The sequence below is a fragment of the Giraffa tippelskirchi genome, chromosome 4 (assembly GCF_054371585.1).
Source record: "Giraffa tippelskirchi isolate mGirTip1 chromosome 4, T2T-mGirTip1v1.2.pri, whole genome shotgun sequence".
Classification (NCBI taxonomy): Eukaryota; Metazoa; Chordata; class Mammalia; order Artiodactyla; family Giraffidae; genus Giraffa; species Giraffa tippelskirchi.
In genome coordinates, this window is record NC_137278.1 from 199331840 (window position 1) to 199346878 (window position 15039).

At 50.0% G+C, this 15039-nt stretch overlaps 1 protein-coding gene across 2 annotated transcripts in view; it reads left to right on the forward strand.

Moving 5' to 3' along the window:
* The first annotated feature begins 5680 nt into the window (after positions 1 to 5680).
* TSPAN11 (tetraspanin 11) overlaps positions 5681 to 15039 on the forward strand; it is a 64010-nt gene continuing 54651 nt past the window's right edge. For both annotated transcript variants that reach the window (XR_014083077.1, XM_081593900.1), the window contains exons 1-2: positions 5681 to 5765; positions 8191 to 8302. The gene's annotated coding sequence lies outside the window, so the exon portion shown is untranslated. The remainder of the gene's footprint in view (positions 5766 to 8190; positions 8303 to 15039) is intronic.

The following is a 15039-nucleotide window of genomic DNA, read 5'->3' on the forward strand; positions in this document are numbered from 1 at the left end:
AATACACATATATCCATGAAAACTGGTATTTTTTTCAATTCCATTTCTAGAAACCTATTATGAAGAAATAATTGTGAAATATGTGTGAATATATGTGAAAAAATGTTTCACAACCACATTGTGAAATTTTTAATTAAAAACATTCTAAATATTCACCAGTAGAAGAATGGTTAAATAAATGGTGGTGTATTCATATATTACATCAAAGGTGATGGAATATATTCTTAATTCATTGACATAAAACAGTGACTAGAATATATTTTAAAAAGAAATAAGGATTTCCCTGGTGGTCCAGTGGCTAAGACTCTATGCTCCCAATACAGGGCGCCCAGGTTTGATCCCTGGTCAGGAAACTAGATCTCACAGGCTGCAACTAAGACCTGGCGCAGCCACATACATAATAAATATTTTTTAAAAAGAAGAAGAGAGAGAAATAAATCAGGTTACAATCTCACACACAAGTGTACACACATGTACATGCACACAAACACACACTAGGGAAAGGGTATTGACCCAAATAATCCAGTGATTTCCTCTGATGGCTAAGATTTCAGGTGATTTTGCTTTCTCTAGTATCTTATATTAATTGAATTTTTATAATGAGCATACACAGATGTTATAATTTTAAAAATATTAAAAAATCTTTTCCCAAAAGATTAATTGTAAATGACATAAATGCTCCGGGAATATTTGTCATGTTTATCCAGAGGTTTCTCCTCCTCCCTGGCATATAGCCTTTGATGCTGGGACATCCTGTGTCCCCGTTATAAAAGCAAGCCCTGAAGAACTTCTAAATAAGGAGAGAGGGTTAGCATCATGTACTATGCATACTAAAAACATCCAGCTGCAAATAGTCTATGTCACTTTGCATGTCACTGGTATTATTTGCTCAGCTGTCAGTCCTTATGTTTTCTGAACCCTAGACACGTTTTTCTGTGTTTTGCCTTAAATAATATTCTTCTGGAAAAGAAGCAGGCTGTAAAGCCCTTCGTGAGGAATGCCAAGAACATGGCAAGCAGTCGAAGCAATGCTTCTGACACTGTTAATGAAAATCAATAATTATTTCAAGTACTCATTAGTGCAATTAATGTTCTTGGTGTCATTGGAAGTGTGCCTTGCAACCGTTGAAAAACTCCTACTCCTAGTGGAACATCTCTGTCCTGGGAATTATCCCTGAGATCGTGAGGTTTGGTGCCACAGTCATTTTGTTACCACCTCCTATTAAGCACCAGGAGTTGTTGCAAAAAAGAGTAGCTTGGTCATTAAGCTCACAGTTAAACGAAGGCTGGAGTCAAGCTGATCAATATTTAATATCTTGTCATTCCCCTGTCCCTTTGGAAGAGGCTCACCAGAGGCTACTTAATGCTATTTGTCACGTGAAGAAATCAAGACCAGTTCCCGCACCCTGGGGGTAGAAAGAGTCTTAAGAAGAGTTTCTCCTGATTTTAAATAAAGGTGATAGGCCAGGCAGTCACACAAGCTAAAGGCTGTACACATGAGGAGAGTGCTTTCTACCTGGTTGAGTCCACATGCAGGAACATGGCTATTTTTCCTGAAAAGGGCTTGCAGAGTCTATACAAAGAGTTCTTATAGGGACCACATCAGGACTGCGGTTTAACAAGTAGGCATGTCAGGGAGCAGGAGGAGAGGTTGTCAAGGGAAACTTCATTTCCTTGCAACCCTTCTGGGTGCTGACTGCAAATTGTTTGGGAAGAAAAGCTTGTCCTGGAGGATGGAGAAAGCCAAGTTTTACATTTCATGACCTGTGACGGTTCAGGGTCCAACCTGAACACTAGGCTGATACACCAAATGTCCTGGAGGTGGGGATGCCAATAACATCAGATCATGCTTTTTAGTGTATGTGTGTGTGTGTGTAACCATGCACCCAAATAATAAGGTATTTTCTATGACTCCATCTCTAGGAGTGGACATAGATACCATTGCCAGGAAACAAGGCTATCAAGCCCCATGCTGGCATGAAGGGGACCCCACAAGATCTACTCTGTACCTCCAAGCAATAGGTGATGGTCATTTTAGATCTAAGGAAAGATGTCTAAATGGCATTATTATTACATTATTATTACATCTCTAAAGGAGTCTCAACGACTCCTACCCTTCAGCACCCCATGATGGGTCTCGCTCAGACGTAAGGCAGCAAACAGTGCCAAGTGCAGACTGGAAGCAGAAGCTGCCAGTTTCCAGCCAGGGGCAGAGAATGCATGGCAAGCCTGGAAGAGGTAGGTGCAAGCTAAGGTGCTTCAGTTGTGTCCAACTCTTTGCAATCCTATGGACTGTAGCCCGCCAGGCTCCTCTGTCCATGGGATTCGTCAGGCAAGAATACTAGAGTGGGTTGTCATGCCCTCCTCCAGAGGATCTTCCCAACCCAGGGATGAAACCCACGTCTCTTGTGTCTCCTGCATTGGCAGGTGGATTCTTTACCACTAATGCCACTGGGGAAGCCCAGGATAAGGAGCACATGTCTCCAATCTGGTACTAAATCTCCTCCTTCACTGTAGCTTCCTGTTGGGGGTTTCACCAGCCCCTACTGTTTTTTTCCCCCAAATGAAGGACTTTGTTGTGATTGTCTCATCAGTCGCTCAGTCATTTCTGACTCTCTGCATCCTCGTGGACTGTAGCCCACCAAGCTCTTCTGTCCGTGGGATTTCCCAGGCAAAAGTACTGGAGTGGGTAGCCATTCCCTTCTCCAGGGGATCTTCCCAACTCAGGGATTGAACCCATGTCTCTTGCACTGCAGGCGGACTCTTTACCACTGAGCCACCAGGGGAGTCCAAATAAAGGACTACTCTTCCCATTTTTCAAATGCAGGAGCCAAGGCAGGGAGCCAGTAGCCAAGCCCAAGCATCTGTGACTCAGTGTTCAGAGTTCGGGGGGCCAGTGTAGGGGGCTACGACAGGGGGGTACTGGCCTGCATAAAGAAAGCCTTTGGAGGAGCCAGCTTGACCAGGAAACCATGGCCTTCTTCACATGAACACGGGAGGAGGATGGGAATGGAATACATCGAGCTCACATCTCACTCACCTCTCCTAACCAAGGTGGTCCAAGCCGACCCCCCACTTCCCTTCCCCACAGGGGCTGGATCCTCAGTGACTCCGCTCTCTTCTCCAAGCATGTCCTGTGAAACAGAATGGAACGGATCAGGCTCTTGTTGGTGAAGCAGCACCTGGAGGGGCCCGAGGGTCCATTCTTTCATAGAAAGAAGGTGAGGACAAAGCAAAGACCAAAGTTTAGGGTTTCATAACCAAGAGTTTCATATGGGAACACAGGCCATGTGTGGTTACTGAACACTTGAAATGTGTTAAGTGCAACTAAAGCACTAAATGTTTTATTTCAATTAATTTAATTAACCTAAATAAATTTAAAAACTGACCATTTGAGGGACGTCCCTGGCAGTCCAGTGGTTAAGACTGCAGTTCCTCTGTAGGGATGCAGGTTCGATCCCTGGTATGGGAACTAACATCCTGTATGTCACACAGTGTGACCAAAAAATAAATCAGTAAAAATGAAAAATTGGTCATTCAATTTGGGTTTTGGAAAGCATAAGTATGTGTAGAGCCACTTAGGTTTATAAATCTACTTTCTCAATCTTAAATTTTATGAAATCTAAATGCAGAGCAGACATCTCCAATGAAAAGGGAGCATCTGAATTCAGAGGTGCTGTGAGTGTACAATGCACACCAGTGCTGGAAAACTTAGTGGAAAGAAAATGTAAAATATCTCTTTAATAACTTTTTATATTGATGTGTCCTGAAGCCATCACATTCTAGCTATACTGTGTCAAATAAGATGTATTATGAAAAGTCATTTCACCTGTTTCTTTTTTTTACTTTAAAAAAAAAAATTTTTTTTAATGCGGCTACTGGGAAATTTAAAATTACATATCACATTTCCATGGGTTCACCACTCTCGATGTTAATGTTGCCAGGGACAGTGCTGGAAAGTGGAACGAGACCAGGCAGACAGTGAACTTGAACTGGATGCCATTTCCCCAGAAGCCAAGCCCTCAGGAAGCCCTGGAGCCCGGATGTCCTCAGAGGCCTCCGGAGCAGAAGCAGGTCACCCGAGTGGGTCTAGATGCCCCTAAAGGGATTGAAGGCAGGAGGAGAAGGGGACGACAGAGGGTGAGATGGTTAGATGGCATCACCAACTCAATGGAGATGAGTTTGAGTAAACTCCAGGAGTTGGTGATGGACAGGGAGGCCTGGCGTGCTGTGGTCCACGGGGTCGTGAAGAGTCGGACACCACTGAGTAACTGAACTGAACTGAACTGAAAGGTAGGGGATCGTGGTTCATCTTCCCCCCCACCTCCAGCAAAGAGACTCTCTCAGAAGCCCCCAAAGATGTACTCATCACCAAGTCTAACGCCGTTTCCTCTTCAGCATCTCTGGAGCTGGGGCCCTGCAGGACCCGCCCCCCCACACCCCCTGCTCCAGTGATGTGGCCCCTGGCACCGTGCAGACCCCCACCAACCAGAACAGTTTCATTCACCCACTCCTTTCCCGCTTAGACTGGGGTCTGTCTTCAGCCAGGCCCTCTCTGCCCTGTCTACACTCTTCCTGCATGTCAGCTTCACGGCCCTCCAGACCTCGGGTTGGCTCCCTCACCCCCAGCACCACGGTGGCCTCCTTTCTGAGACTCGCCCCCCTCCTCCTTTAGCTGCACACCCCCTTCCCCCCCATCCCCCCCATAGCTCTAGAGAGCCGTCCATAGCATCTTCCCCTGTCACCTCCCACCCCCCATTTCAGGTCTTCCTCCATGGGGACCACGGCCATCATCTCCTTCCGAGACCCTCCACCCCACCTCCCCTCTGTCCACCTTTCACAGTCCTAGAAGGCCTGTCAGCTCTCCCCTGCCTCTGTCTTCCCTGACCCAGCAGTCTAGCAAATGGGTAACCAGGCTGTTTGTGGTGAAGTCTTAAGAGACCACGGGCTGGATAAGTTCTGGCCTTTGCTACTTGGGGAAATGGCAGTAACTGTCCCGCCCTGCCGGTTAGATCCAGTTTAGGCAGCTCTGCCCCTGCCAGAGGCCAGGCCAGGACAAGGTTGGGGGCGGGGGGCGGGGGGTGGGGGGGCTTCGGTCTCTGCTGCTTCTCCTCCTTTTCCTCCAGTCCAGGAGGAGATCTTGGCTCCCCCAGGGTCCAGAAAATGGGAAACTGACAGCACGCGACTCTCGGAGGGCTAGGGCAGTGAGGGGGTCGTCCTTGTGTGGGGGGCCCTGGGGGGTGGGGAGGAGGGAAGGGAGGCTCTTTGTGATAAGAAGGGCTGGTTCTTGGAGTCCCTGGGCACCAACCCCCCCACCGCGGCCAACTTCTCCCAGGACCCTGCCGGTTTCCCGCCCCACTAGGGGCCGACCCGGCGGGGGGTGGGGGGGGTGGGCAGCGAACCCTGGCGGAGGCCCAAGTGGGGACTTGCAGGCCGCCCGACATCTATCCATCCATCCGTCCATCCCGGCTCCTCGCAGGGACCCCAGGGCCACCGCCCAGCGGCCCTGATTCCCACTGGATTCGCCCCCGCTCTCCGAATGCGAGAAAGACCAACCCCAAACAAAGACCGGCAGCCGGCGGGGCGGCGGGAGAAGGAGCCCGGGCATTGGAGGGGCCGGGGGTGGGCGCTCGGGGAGGCGGGGCGCGGCCGCAGGAAGTGCCGATCTCGATCTCGGGGCTGAGCGCGGCTGCGGTGCTGACCCGCCAGCCCTGCAGCCCCCAGTCTGTCCGGCCCCAGCGGCCCTCCCTGCGGAGCCCGCAGCCGGTGAGTGCGGCGGGGGCGCGGGAGGGGGCCCGGCGGCTGCTTGGGACTCCAAGGGAGGGGGCTGGAGTGGGGGGTGCCCGGGGCCCAGCACGGCGGCCCATTCTGGAGAGGAGGGGCAGGATGGGGCGGGCACACAGTGCTGGCTGCCCTGTCCCTAGCTGGTGCCCCCAGTTGTCCTCTCGAGACCGCCCGTCTGCACTTTGTGTCTTGGAAGGAACCTCAGTGCACGCTGCCCCTCCTCCAGACGTCACTCCCTTTGTCCACCCTGACGCCTGGTGGCTCTTTTTTGCGACTTGAGGTGACAGGTCAAGGGCCATCCCAGCTAGCATGGAAGGGTCCTTGGCTCTGTACACCGGGCAAAATTCACCCGATACGGGCCACTAGCGTGTCTCCTCCGGGCACTGGACTGTTCTCCGCGCAGGAGTTGTCTGTCTGCTGGGCAGGGTAGTCCACAAGTCTGCGGGCACATCTGTGTATTTGGGGTACTCGGCCCTGCAGGGCCTGTCACCCGCGTGTCCTGCCCCTTCCTGTGCGTGCAGCTGGCTGGCTTGTGTGGAAGGGCAGGAGGTGTGGAAGGTTCTGGGTGTGTTGTTTTCACCAACTCTGTGTCCATACACGTGACTTGGCTGGAGAACATGAAAGGGGCTCAGGAAGGCATCTCGAGCTGGGTCTCAGGTGCCGAGGCTGAGGGGTGAGTGCTGGTGGTCTCTGCGTGTGGGCACACACTGTGGGGCAGGGTGGAGAGGTTAAGACTTCCCTGGTAGCTCAGTGGTAAAGAATCTGCCTGCCAGTGCAAGAGACACAGGTTCAATCCCCGGGTAGGGAAGATCCCCTGGAGAAGGGAATAGCTACCCACTCCAGTATTGTTGCCTAGAGGATCCCATGAACAGAGGCAGGCTACAGTCCATGGGATTGCAAAGAGTTGGAGAGGAAAGAGCTTCTGGAAAAACCCCAAGTGCCCTCTAGCTCCTGGACTCTTGGGGACACCCCTCGGGTAGGTGGACCTGTAGGGAGAGACCAGGGCTGTGGGCAGCTGCATTAGAGGTGGCCTTAGAGACCTGAGTTTGAACCAGTGACATGTCCCCTGCTCTTGTCATCCTGGGACTCCGTTGCTTTGGGTCTAATGACTGCTGTCCTGCCCACCTGCCGAGGTGGCTGGCTGCTTAAGTGAGCTGAGTCCTGGGAGAGTGCTTTGACAGCAGGCAGGCTCTGAGGGCACAGGCCAAGGGCCGGGCCGCAGTTCCAGTCGAGGATTTGGGGAGTGCCTGCAGGAGAGCCGGGTTTGAGCCAGGTCAGGAAGATCCCCTGGAGAGGGGAATGGCAACCTACTCCAGTATTCTTGCCTGGAGAATCCCATGGACAGAGGAGCCTGGAGGGCTACGGTCCATGGGGTCTCAAAGCGTCGGACATGACTGAGCGATTAACACTTTCAGGGGCCCGCTCTGCAGGCAGTGGAAGGAGCTATCTTCTCACTGCTTCCCTGCGTGTTCCAGAGACGACAGTGTGTGCCCAGCGCCAGCCTTGATCTCCTGTAGTGTGAGGTTTGTGCAGGCCTGCCTGGGGCAGGCCCTTAGATGTGGATGCCTCAGCAGCACATAAGGACAGCTGGCTCGATGGGTCCTCACCTCATAGCTGGGCTGTGCAGAGAGCCTTCTCCAGGCAGGCCGGGACCTTCACACCCACCAGCTGGCTTTTCTCCTTGTGTGACCCCTGGGCGCGGCCAGGGCACCTTGCACAGCTCAGGCCAGGGAGACAGCAGAGGAGGGAGCTCTCTGTCCCAAGTCATCAGCCTCATTTCAGTTCAGTCGCTCAGTCATGTCCGACTCTTTGTGACCTCATGGACAGCAGCACGTCAGGCCTCCCTGTCCATCGCCAACTCCCGGAGTTTACTCAAACTCATGTCCATTGAGTCAGTGATGCCCTCTAACCATCTCATCCTCTGTCGTCCACTTCGCCTCCCACCTTCAATCTTTCCCAGCATCAGGGTCTTTTCCAATGAGTCAGTTTACCAGCCTCAAGGTTCTCTCCTCTGGTCACGGGGGCTCCTGCCTCACTCTGGACCTGCCGAGGAACCCTGGGAGGGTGTCTAGAGTCCTGACAGCCCCAGACACCAGGGTGTGGTTGTGCTTTGTGGCCCCTGGATGTCACCTGTCACCAAGGCTTCTTGGCCCATAGTAGCTGCTTAGGAAACATTGAGAGGAAAACCGGGTTCAGTCCAGCTCGGCTTCCTATCTGCTGTGTGACCGGGGGAAAGTCCCTTCACCTCTCTGGGCTGTTCCCTCGTCTTTGGTTGAGATCGGCATCTTTCCAGGTTACAATTCTGATCTCAACTCACATTTCACATCCTCAGAGAGGAAATGACCCTTTTTCTAAAGCAGCTGCCTCCTGGCCTCAGTCACATCGCCCTGGTCTGTTTCCTTCCTAGCACTTCGCACCGTCTGACCCTCTCTCGCCAGCATCTGACCACACGGAGAGCTTCGCTGAGGAGTGGCCCCGCCTGGGTCTTGTTACTGCTGGCTCATCGCATCTGGAACCTGGTAGGTGCTCCGAGAGGCTGTGTCAGTGAGTGAGTGAGTGACTCAGTGATGAGTAGATGTGTGTCTTTCACCTTGTGCTCCTGGGAGCTTGTGCAGGAGGAGCAGCCCCATAGGCAGGTCCTGGGGCTGCGCACCCCAGCCCCGGGCTGATCTGAGTTACAGGCCGGCTTCTGGGTAGGACTTCCTTTGAAGAAAGGGGCCTCCCACTATAATAAAACTAGAAAACCATTGCATCCAAAGACGATAGGGCCCTTTCAATACCAGTACCGAGACCGGGAATATCCCCATATAGGGGAGGATCAGAGGTGGAGGTTCAGATGCTCAGAGCTGTCACCCCACCAGGTGTCTCTGCGTGGCCATGGAATCCATCATATGGTTGATTTTTTGCAACTGGTTTAATTTCCTGAGCTTTGGGTCAAGGCTAGTGGGAAATTGATTCTGCACATGGTATAGCAGCGAAGGGTACACGGGGCACTGAATCAGGAGGCTACAGCAGGCATCTCAGAGTGAACAGAATGCACACTGATATTGGAGAACTACACGTGCAGGGGACCCTTCTGTCACTGTCCTCCCCTGGGTGTGTCCCAGGCCAACTGCCCAGATATGCCTCTCTCTAGGAGATTGCTCAACCTGGTACTCTTGAGTAGTTGGCAGTGGAGGACGCCCTTCTCTTTGAGTGATTCTTGGGCTTGGAGGCCAAGGTGGACAGCAGGCCCTGCCCTATATTTAAGCAGCCATGGGAAGTGTCCCTCCCTTGTTCCTTCTTGTTAATTCACTTGTGAATGGCAGGGTGACTCCGTGTCCAGTGCTGTGCCTGGGTTTGGGATATAGTTCATCACCACCTTTGCTAAACCCCGAGGGCCAGGCATCAGTGGTTCACCCAGGGCTGGGGAAGGAGGTCGAGTTGTTTGTGGGGTTGTTTTAGGTGACTGGTCAAGGAGGGAGACTGGAGAGAAGTGGACAGAAGGGACATGAGTGCAGGACTGAGTCCTCTGTTAATTCCTTTGACCACTGACCTTGCTTCTCATATGTGTCCCCCCTGGGCTGACTTGTGGTTCTCGGGTCCAAAAGGTTTATACTTCCAAGATGGCACAGGCAGAGGGCAGAGCCAATGGGGTGGGAGGAGGGGAGCCGGGGGTTCGGGGCATGAGCCTTGGTCCTGAGAAATAATAAAGACCCAGCCCTGACCTCCGGGCATCCAGTTGTGGAGGAGACGATGCTTACTTCCAGGAGGAGAGGAGAGAACAGCTGAGTGCAGACTGCAGAGGAGGTGGGAAGGGAGGCTCCCCCAGGCCACAGCTGGAGCTCAGAGAAGGATCAGGAAAGTACAGCCTGGAGTCTGGGCTCTGCTTTCTCCTGAGCAGCTTCCGTGACCTCACTAAGCCTCAGTCTCCTGCCATGTAAACAGAGGAGATGGTCGCTGGGTCCTAACCTGGGTTCAGGTTGCCGAGGTTACCCAGCAGGCCAGCCCCACCTCTGGGTGCCCCTCCAGCTGGGCAATTCCCCTCCCAACAGGTCTGTGAGGAGGTTGTGTTCCAGAACTTCTGCCCCACTCCCTGGGGGAGGGAGTGGGTACACAGATGGCCCTTCTTAAAGGCTTAAGGAGCTTTGCTGGCAAATACCAAGAATTCAAGACCTGAAGAGATTACAGAGGCTCAGGAAATGTTATGGGAAATTACTCTGCCAGGTCCCTGATCTGCTGAGACCCAGAGTAGTGTTCTCAAACCCTCTCTGAAGGTAGTGGGGGTGGGTAACCCGCAGTGGTTCTCACCCTCATCCTGGCTTACAAATTCTTCCTCTTCTTTTTAAACAGGGACCTTTGAAAGATGTTTTATCAGCCAAACTTCAACATAAATGAAAGTGTGTTTCTCCATCTAACAAAAGTAACCAAAGACCATAAAACAGTGCCTGCCTTTCTGTTTTGTTCCATTATGTTTTTTGAAAATATCAGCTTATGTCATTTACTGACAAATTCTATTGTATTTAAAAGGCTCAGAAGGGGGACATCCTGGGTGGTCCAGTGTAGGGGGTGCAGATTCAATCCCTAGTTGGGGAGCTAAGACCCCCACATGTCTCAGGGCCAAGAATCCAAAACATAAAACAGAAGCAATATTGTAACAGATTAAATAAAGGCTTTAAAACTGATCCACATTAAAAAAAAAATCTTTTAAAAGAAATTAATAAATAAAAATAAAAGACTCAGAAGAGGAAAGAACAAAGGACAGGAGTGAGCTGTTTGTGTTGGTTTGTTTGAGGTCTGGAACTGATTGCAAAAGTTTAATAAAAAAGCATCACCTCTTCTGGTTGATCGAGGAGGGTGGTAGCTGATCTCTGAAGTATATTTGATAGGTGAAGGCCCAAGTTTCTTGTAATATTGTAAAGAAATTTCTTTCTCAGAAGCTCCTTTCATAGACATATATGAGAGTTCTCACATTTGGAAAATGATGTCCCAAAACCTGGTTGCAGAATGCTATTGCACCCCACTATTGGAGGATGGAAATTACATTCACAGTATTGACTTTCTGCTCTTGGCAACCAGCACACAGCTGGGCAGACAGTAGGAGTTCAGTAAATGTTCACTCGGCAAATATTTTAGGAAGGACTTATCAGCCTAAGACCGTGTCTCAAACTCTCACCTGGGACCTTAATTCAAAAATCCGGGAAAAAAGGACCATTAAAGGCACTAAAATAAAAGCCTTTTCCTTTCTTCCGTGTCCACTTTCTTGACTTGTCATGCCAGGTTTTTTTTAACCTGCTTTTTAATGACATTGTAAGTAAAGTCAAAATTTTGAATGATTTGCATGAATTGTACCATTCACTTTTACACTGTTGTTCAGTTGCTCAGTTGTGTCCAACTCCCTGCAACCCCGTGGACTGCAGCACACCAGGCTTCCCTGTCCTTCACCATCTCCTGGAGTTTGCTCAAACTCATGTCCACTGAGTTGGTGATGGCTTTACATTGGGCAGTGCCAGTTTTCAATGTAAATAGAGAGCCCTTTAACTTATATGTTGAGTCATCAAAGTGACACGATTCTTATCTCAAACCCCACGTGTGCACAGGTATGTTATTGTTATCAGGACAGTAGAAACGGAGCACGAAACTGATTCAAACTGTTTTTATTTCACTTCTTGACACACACACATTCTATCAACACACTCCACTTTTGGCTTAGTAATAATAAAGGAAGGCTGGAAAGGAAAAGAAACTATGCTTGACTGTCCTTGCTTTTCTCCCATATCATCATTTGCAGTGCAAAGTGAAAGTGAAGTCGCTCAGTCATGTCCAACTCTTTGTGACCCCATGGACTGTAGCCCACCAGGCTCCTCCGTCCATGGGATTTTCCAGGCAAGAGTACTGGAGTGGGTTGCTATTTCCTTCTCCAGGAGACCTTCCTCACCCAGGTATTGAACCCGGGTCTCCCGCATTGTAGGCAGACGCTTTACCGTCTGAGCCACCAGGGAAGTAGTGGGTGTCTAATGCAGGAAGTAGCAGAAATCGGAAAGGATGGGCCATCTCAAGGTCCTTTGGTTGTTGGTATTTCTCAGAATGCACGGCTTTCTGTCGACTTTGAACCAAGCTCTGGTTCCTGGCCAACAGGGAGCCTGGCCTCAGGGGCTGCTATGTTGTCGACGTAACCTCTTACCTGTGCAATAAAGCCCCCTACATACAAACCTTGACATCGTGAACTTTCAGAGATGCAAACATGCGTTCACGTGTCCAATCACATAAATTCCCGTGTCTGGGGTACACTGTCATGTGCGTGCATCCTCTACAAGTGGTTGTGCATTTGTGATTGTGGGACAGTGGGGTGTAGAGGACAGTAGTACAGTGTCTTTATTTCAAGCCCAGGATGTCTGGAAGCAAGTGTAAAACCATCGGCGATATAGCTAGTACTGCTGTAATTTTCAAGGTACTGTACTGTAAGATTAAAAATGTTTCTTTATTTTTGTGTTTTTTAATGCATTATTTGTATAAAAACTATTATAATACCTATTACAGTACAGCACTATATAGCCTTTTGTGTTAGTTGCGTACCTACGCTAACGTTATTGGGCTTACCAGCAAATTGGACTTAATGAACGCACTCACGGGACCAAACTCCTTTGTATGCACGGGGCTTACTGTACTTGTTCTGAGGCTCTCTGAACCCCACACAGCAAGAATGCCCTGGGATTCTATGCTCACGGGACACCAGAAATGCCAGGTCAGATGTGGCGGCAAGGAACAGTGGGCACGTATACTGTGTGTATCTCCCCAGTGTGCCCACCATCCTGTGGCACTCTGTGTACAAAACACAAGTTCAAAGAGAAATGATTAAGAATTCCAAGATGAAACTGCTGAGCATTAAACCAGGGGTGGGGCCTGTGAGGCTGTTCATATTTCTGGCCCAGGAAGCCCAGGAGGACCCTCGTGTGGGTCACATTTTTGGATAGTGGCCCAGTTAGGGCAGAATTAATCCTTTGAGGCAAAAGGAGAAGGGGCAGCAGAGGATGAGATGGTTAGATAGCATCACCAACTCAATGGACATGAATTTGAACAAACTCCAGGAGACAGTGGAGGACAGAGGAGCCTGGCGTGCTGCAGTCCATGGGGTCACAGAGAGTCAGACCCGACTTAGCAACTGAACAACAACAACAAATCCCTTAAAAGAGTGGGCCGGTCAAGGGTCCTCAGATCCCCATTCAAGGTTTATATCTTTGGAAAATGCTGGAGGCTGCTGTTTCCTTTCTAGGCCTCCACCCTTCTACTTGAAATCATTTACATTTTTTAAAAGTCAGGTTAGGTCATTCACTCACAGGTTCTTGTGAGTTTTAAAGGCTCGGAAGAAAAGAACAGGAAAGGAGCAGAGGTGGGTGTTGTCCATTTCATCTGGGATCTGGAACGGATCAGAAAGCAAAAAGCCTCTAGGAGTTCTGAGGCCCATTCAGAGAAGCTCGCCAGCTGCTCCGGGCACGGCTATTTTCTTGCCAAAGCTGGGCAAATAAGTTGGGACGAGAGGGAGTGGCCTGATGGATGACCAGGGACCCAGTGCCCTCAGGGCTGGAGAGAAGGGCAGGGAGGAGGGGCCGTGTGCAGGTGCTATGTAGCTCCACATTTGGGGTGTGTTTGGCATACATGGAGGCTTAAGGAAGCCAGGAATTTCATTCCAGAAGAAAAATTCTCTCCCTGTGGGGAGGGAGGGTGAAACAGAAAGCTCGGACTAGAAGCACAGGGGGAGAAATAAATGCTCAGAAAGCAATTAGCACTTTCTGGCAGCTCTGAGCAGATCATTGAGGGCTTTTAAGTCACTGGAAACGGAAAGTTCCAAGCACATTGTAGGAAGCAGGTATTGGTACCTAGAGCCGGAGGAGGGTGAAAGGAAGCCTGCCCCCTCTTTAATGTAGAAGGAACACTGTGTTAGCGGAAACAGTGAGGATGAGAAATAAAAGGTGAGCGGGAGAAGGGTACCTTCCGTTCCTTTGCCTCAGTCTGCCTTCTACCTTGGTTTTCATTTACTGTGTGATTAATGCTGATTGTGAGTCGCTGTTTCCATCATTAGATTTAATAGTTGCACAACTGGCTGTTCTCCAGGGCTCTGCACACCATTTTTGGATGACCTGCAAGCCGAGGGTGATTTTTACCTATTTAAAGGGCCGAAACAAACAAAACACAAAGAATATACAGCCCAGGCCAGAGGCCCACAAAGCCTGAAATGTTTCAACTGGTCCTGTGCAAAGTCAGTGCACAGGTGAGCCCCAGGCTGAGATCCTGGACAGCTCAGCACACCCAGGGCGTACCCCCTCTGAGATCCCAACATTCAGTGCAACTCAGGTTAAAAGCACTGCCCTGAGGCAGCAGTTCTCAAAGGGAGATCTCGGCCTCCTCCAGCTGGTTAGAGATGCAGCATTCCGGCCCGCCTGACCTGCCAGCTCAAGAACTCTTGGGCGGGGATAGTAAACCGCATTTTAACAAGCCCTCCAAGGGATTCTGATGCACCTCAAGTCAGAGACCACTGTCTCTCTTAGCCTTGGCCTTTCAAACCTAAACCTTCTTGTTTGCAGGCAAACATCGTAGATGGTCAGGTGGAGAGAGCAAGGTGGAGAGGGGTGGAACTGCGAGGCTTGGAAGACTCTTTCAAAGCTGCACATAACTGTAATCGTTGATTTATACACAACCAAGGCCCTAGAAGACACCAGTTCAGAGATACTAGTTTGATCCCTGGGTCAGGAAGATCCCCTGGAGAAAGAAATGGCAACCCACTCCACTATTCTTGCCTGGGAAATCCCATGGAGAGAGGAGCCTGGCGGGCTACAGTCCATGAGGTTGCAAAGAGTCAGATACGACTGAGCGACTAAACACAGAACCCTAGGAAGTAAAATGAGTTGCAGGAAGCAGAACTTGAGACTAGAACAACACCACCATCGACAACAATAATGTTATCCTTTTAAATTTATATTTTTTTAATTTTTTGGCTGTAGCACATGGCATGTAGGATCTTAGTTTCCCGACCAGGGATCTAACCATCGTCCCCTCCACTGGAAGAGCTGAGTCTGTACCACCAGGGAAGTCCCAACAATAATGTTATCCTTAATCGATGTTACCATGAATAGCAATTTTAGTTTTGGGCTCTATTTTTCATGACTATATATATGTTTGTCTTTTAGTACACTGACTTAAATAGAAGGTGCCCATTTGGTAAATGCGAAGATTTAAGCACACTTCTAAACAACCTTGAAATCATTGAAATAAACATTGT